The 6,000-nt window shown below is 36.0% G+C and overlaps 1 protein-coding gene across 2 annotated transcripts in view; it reads left to right on the top strand.

Moving 5' to 3' along the window:
- The first annotated feature begins 2,088 nt into the window (after positions 1–2,088).
- LOC5572987 (pheromone-regulated protein PRM7) overlaps positions 2,089–6,000 on the top strand; it is a 303,931-nt gene continuing 300,019 nt past the window's right edge. Inside the window, exon 1 of one of the 2 annotated variants that reach the window (XR_002502407.1) lies at positions 2,089–3,210. The gene's annotated coding sequence lies outside the window, so the exon portion shown is untranslated. The remainder of the gene's footprint in view (positions 3,211–6,000) is intronic. The other variant, XM_021853726.1, reaches the window with a different exon arrangement.

The following is a 6,000-nucleotide window of genomic DNA, read 5'->3' as shown; positions in this document are numbered from 1 at the left end:
CGAAAAAAAACTCAAGAAAATATGATTTGCATAGAGTTTCCAATTTCCCCGGGATTTGATTCCCGATCTATTGCCTTCGTTTCGAACAAGAGTCTTAAAAATAAAATTAATTCAAGGTCCATGAAATGAACTTGGAAGTGAAGCTCATTCCTGGCGAATCGTATAACATCAAGGATCCGTAATCATCGTCATCATCAAAAGTTCAAAAGCAGTTTTTCTGTTCAAAACTAAAAACTATTCGATGAAAATGCGTTCACTTTTGGTGTTGGTTTAGTGAATAGAATACTGTGAACAAATTTTTGAGTAAATTTGCATGATTTTGAACGAATAAACTGCTCTTGAAAATTTCGAAATCAATTACGGATCCTGCCCCCTTGATATCATATTTACCAACATTGAGTTGATTTCATTAAGCACAAGAATAAGAACTAGTAAATAAAGTCTTACGTTGAAATTTTTACTGTTACATTGAACATAATCCATAATGATTTTTCACTCCATAAAAAAAAGCTTCATAAAATCAGGCTCTTCTATTCTAACACATCCGTGTGCAATTTCAAATATGCTGAAAAATCGATTATGTGCCGATTTATACTCCATTTTCCGCAATTTTCATGCCACATTGTAATGCCTCATATTGCTATGCATCTGCATGTACCACATACTTTACAGAAAAGCAGAAGGAATCAGCAAAGAAGCAGTTTTTTAGAATGTGTTGATATTACACATATGATGTGTTAGTCAAGAATAGCTCGATTGTGTGCGATTTGTACTCAATTTTATATAACATTGTTCATGCTTTCTTAATTCATGAAAGGGATCTCTCTCTCTCTCTCTCTCTCTCTCTCTCTCTCTCTCTCTCTCTCTCTCTCTCTCTCTCTCTCTCGAAAGATTTGTATTGCATATAAACTTTCTTGGTAAAACGTATTGCCGAAAAGATATGCATTTTATTAGTAATATTTGATAAGAAAAACGTGAAATAAACATTGAAATATAACTAGTGATCTAGTTGAGACACTGACTAGTATAAAATGAAATTTGTTTTTCGTGATAGTTTGGTTTGAATACAAATGGTCGATTCTTTAATGATACAACTTCCCGGGAGAAATGGGAATCCCGAAAAATATGGGAATCTCGGTAAAAAGAAAACTATTTCCCGGGAAATATTATTTTCCGAGAATTTCTTCCCAGAATTGGAAACCCTTGACTCGTACTCTTATTTATGATCTATTTGTCAAAAGTTGTTGGGCTTTAAATGTAAATTAAATGTAAATGTAAATTAAAAGCAAATCAAAAATGTCATAGCGAGATTCTCTATTATGTGTGACAATACGAATGAGTTGAAAGTTCACTGCTTAGTGATGTAATTTTGGATGTTATGCTTATGGAAGGTCAATATCCCGATTTGTCGTCATCATATTATGACCTAACCAAACAATGCATTTAGTGACTTGTAAATCATGATTAAAGAAACATATTTTTATCTCTGGCTCAGCCTCAAGTAAACTTCTGTATTGAAATATTAACCATTTTTACTGGAAGCACTGGTAGAGTAGACAAAAGGCACCCACTCTCAATCTCGGAACCGGTTTTCCACATTTTCTCTCAGCCGGGTCCGGCCAGTTTCCTCTCTGGGAAACGAAACACGCTTGAACCAAACTACACAGCGGTGAAATAATAACTTCAAACGCTCCTTTGTTATTCGTTATACATGTTTACTCTACCTGACCTGTCCACAAGTCAATGAAAGTTCACAATCTGCATCTGTGTGAAGGAAAACAACACCTTGGAGGATGTTAATCGCACTTTATTATCAGTACACGGAACGCGCGCAATTTGCATTGTATCTTGCACTTTACCGCGTGTTCCATCCATCCATGCTTCCAACGTCCACTCTTGTTCAGGCAGAGCACGGAATTGGTGTGTGATGCTCAACTATAAGCAAGTGAGCAGTCGCTGGTTTTTTTTGTATGGTCTTTTTCTCTGAGAGGCGAACGAGTCGTTTGCTCTTCTTTCACTCACGAAACATTGATGGCAGCAGCAGCGGAGGCGTACCGCTATGGACATGGTACTGCTTTCCATCGGAGCTTCTAACACTCTTCAGTCGTATTTCGATCGCGAATAGTGGATGTTTGCTAGCTGAAACCGGGTCTATCGACGTTTAATATTTGTGTCTCGTGCAACGTTCTGCATGGTGTATTTGTATTTCTGTGGACTTCTGCTGGGTGTCATAGCGGTGATAAGAGCCGGTTGTGTTGTCGTGTCTCTTTGGAGGAGCTGTTGAATGGGACGGAAGATCTTGGACACGACTGATCGTGGCTATGTAAGATCTTGACATTAATTGTGCAACCGGAGTAGCAGGTGACTTCAATATCCGTTGGTTTGATCTAGTGAAGTTCATGTTGATAATGTTCAGAAGATATTAGCGGTATCAACATTTATGGGTAGATTGAAGCCAATAGTCGTGAAGAAGTGATAGTGCATTCTTGTTTACTCTTGATGGTAGTGCATATGACCTGTCTATGATGTTTGATGTGCATTAGCTAGTGTATCATAGTTCCCTGCAGTCAGAGTGATTGTCAATGCTGGTTGAGTATTTTTGGTGGCGTTTCGAAAGGCAAACCTGGCTGCGGTGAGACATTTCACCAATTAAGATTCAATTGAGCAAGCCGCGAGCAGTGTGTATGTAATAAAAGTTTTTGCAACACTCCTCCGAGCCAAACAGCAGCAGACGTGTAAATCGTACTAATTTGGTTATTGTTTTTGTATAGCCGTTGGGGTAGCCGAAATCGTCGACTGCGGACTTCATCGGGCCGCGAAGTGATGTGCGGTGTCCAGCTGTGTGGATATATGTAGTTGGGATTTAAGCCGAAGGCACTTCCATGACAAATACAAATTTTGAAGCAAATTGAAATTGGTGCGCGGTTGTGACCTATATTGTGTGACGACAGAAGACGGCCAGTGCGTTTTAAAATAAGAAAAAAGAAGCGACGACACGCCTTAAAGGAGCAAAACCGAGCAAGAAAAAAAAATCATACCCGGAGAGGAAGAAAACAAAAATAAATTTCAAAATTCAAAAAGTGATGATCGGTGCCCAAGGGAATAACAATAACCAATAAAAGCGGCGGTGGTGGCGAAGATTGACCGCGGAGACTAAAAAGCCGGAGAAAAGCGTTGGATCTTCGGGGGTAAAAAGCGGCAGGCAAAAAGGTGAGATCTTGTTGAAGAAAGTTTTTCGGTGCGATTTTCTTTCTGTTTTTTTTGATAGCGAATGATTGCATGGGAAGAAAGGGTTGCATTAGTCACCGCTTGTTGGAAAAGTATTACTGACATGGTAAACTAGTGATACAAGTCTCAATAAAAATCATTGAGATTTCTTACGCGTCATACAATTTATTTTAAATTTTCATACAAAAAATCTTACCATAGGGGGAGGGGGGGTTGAAAAACCTCGAAAATTGTCTTACGTAATTAATGGATCGCCCCTAAGCTCACTACAATGCAAAAAGTATTTAGTCCATATCTAGATGCAAACGTATTATATTCTTACCGTGCGGGAGTATGAAAAAAGATATAATTCATCTTTGAAAATAAGTAATTTAACCAATCCAAAAAAAAAAAATCAATAAAGAAATAGCTCAATCACTCAACGTCACTTATTCTGCTAATCATTTGACGGATCAAATAATCCTCATCTCCGTTTGCGATAGTTGCGCTATGTCCTATTCCCAATCCTATACAGATGCCCTGTTGTAACTACTTTGATCCGACCGAGGGGTTTGCTGCGCGTCGCAACACATTTCTTGATAATAAAATCTTAAATTTTTGATGAGTTATTACATTTTCCGGTAATGATGTGAAGTATGCACTTCAATAGAAAAGTAAATGCCTATCTCGATGCGTGGGAAATGTCTTGCAAGAAATGGTCAAGAAAAGCATTTTTCTTCGATCGCAGTACGAAAATTTCTTGACCATTACTTCCGCATAAATGTTTTTTTTCTTGAACAGAACAGCATACCTAGCTTAATACTGCAATATTGTGCATTGACCACTGATTAACGAAAACTGGCTTGAAATTTTCATTTCATCACATTTTTTTCATTTTAATTTTCATCACATTTTTTCGAACATTACAATTGTTAATTTGACTTTGTGATCGACACTTCTAACACATCTAATCAGCGATTGAATTCTGTGTAAATTGAGAGTATCTCTCACTTGGCGTTCTCTGAGTGCCTGTTTATCATCTTCTGCTACAGCTCTGATTTGATCGATGGGATAACAGTGCTGCATGGTGAATCCCATCTAAACAAGTTCCAAACCTGGGGGAAACTATTGCTCGGGGATTTTTTATCACCTAACCCCAATGGTAAATATGCAAGAAAAATGGGTTTTATCATCGATCTCGTTTTGGGGCTCACTTTCGCTGCTTTTTTGTGCTTGGAAATCAAATGAGAACGAATTATGCAATGCCTGCTTCTAATACAATTTAAGTGAAATATTCTACCCAACAATAATACATAGTCAAAAATTATTACAGTATATCAGGTTGTGATAAAACAGTAGACTGGCCTCAAACGGGTATTAAAGTGTTCAAGAAAGTTTGGGAAACACTGGGAAAACTATTTTCGTACCAAAATGTTTAATATTTTTAGTTTTGAAAAAAATGAATGTATATTTTTAGTTTTTTTTTTTATCATTATAGTATCAGATATGCATTACAAATAAAACATGAGCATTCAGAACCACATGGTGAAATCGAACGGTTATTTTTTTTCCAAAATCACGTATTTTATTGATTATAAAAAACTTTATCAAAACAACTGTCTCAGAGTATTTGAGTCCATCTTACCAAGTTTTAAAGGGTTCTAAGTACATTGTATATCCTATCCTGTATGTTCAATGACACGGTGCTTTTTTCATTTTTTCATTACGCTGGAACATTCAAATACATTTTTCCTATCATATGGCGAAATTCATCATGATTGTTTGATAATAAAAATTGAAGAAAGTAATGTTTTCAACATGCTCCTTGTTCGGAATTCAACATGTAATTTTCTTTGAATGGGAAACCTTTCTGAACATACGTGTTTTAATTGTTAATAGCAATGCCTGAGAAGTGGTTTGTGATTTTCAAATCAACCTTTTTTAATCACATGGTTTCTGAAAACTCAAATGCTCAAATGTTTGATTTTTGGTTTATTAAATAAACCTAAAAATCATGTTTCTTTTTTTATGTTTCAAAAATCATATATGTGAAGATTTAAAACTAAGAAGATATTTGCACATCTTTATTGAATACAGATAACTTTCCCAAACTCGATATTTCGTATCTCGATATCGAGTTAAATAAACATAGTAAACGTTGATTTTCATGGTTACATCGTTCGTCCCTTGAATAATTTGCACTGATTTTGTGTTCTGTATATAACTCGATGGACCCTCCATTATCTTTGATGTACAACTAATCTTTTCAGAAACATATTGCCCTATCTCAAATATCAAAAAACAATAAAGGTTTGCCAGAATTTTCGGTTCAAAAAACATGCATGAGGCTTGGAGAACAAGCATCTTGAATGTCACTTATTACTTTCGGTACAGACCTTAGGACGATTTCTGCTTGGCTAGATACTGGGTTACTCATGGAAATGCCCAAAATTTGAATTGGCAACTTTGAACGACTACTGGGCCTTCCTGAACCCTATGGTTACGTCGATTTTAAATCAATTTTCACAGCTCTTCAGAATTGGATTGGCTAAATTGGATTTCAACAAATATTTAGGAGAAATATCTTGAACCACGAATTTAAAAGCATTAACTGTTTGACTAATGTGAATTTTTCGACGAATTTTCATATTTGACATAACTAAATAAATTGACGGAATAACTTTATGATATCTTCAGCAAAGTTGTAGATTTTGACGAGATGAATAAGTTTTCTGAGAACAGTTTTTGTGTACGGCTCTTAGGTTTTCAAATAAATTGTTTTGAATTTTTTAT

The sequence above is a fragment of the Aedes aegypti genome, chromosome 3 (assembly GCF_002204515.2).
Source record: "Aedes aegypti strain LVP_AGWG chromosome 3, AaegL5.0 Primary Assembly, whole genome shotgun sequence".
In the NCBI taxonomy this organism is placed as follows: Eukaryota; Metazoa; Arthropoda; class Insecta; order Diptera; family Culicidae; genus Aedes; species Aedes aegypti.
The sequence above is the reverse complement of the archived record's forward strand: the minus strand, read 5'-3'. Positions and strand labels throughout refer to the sequence as shown.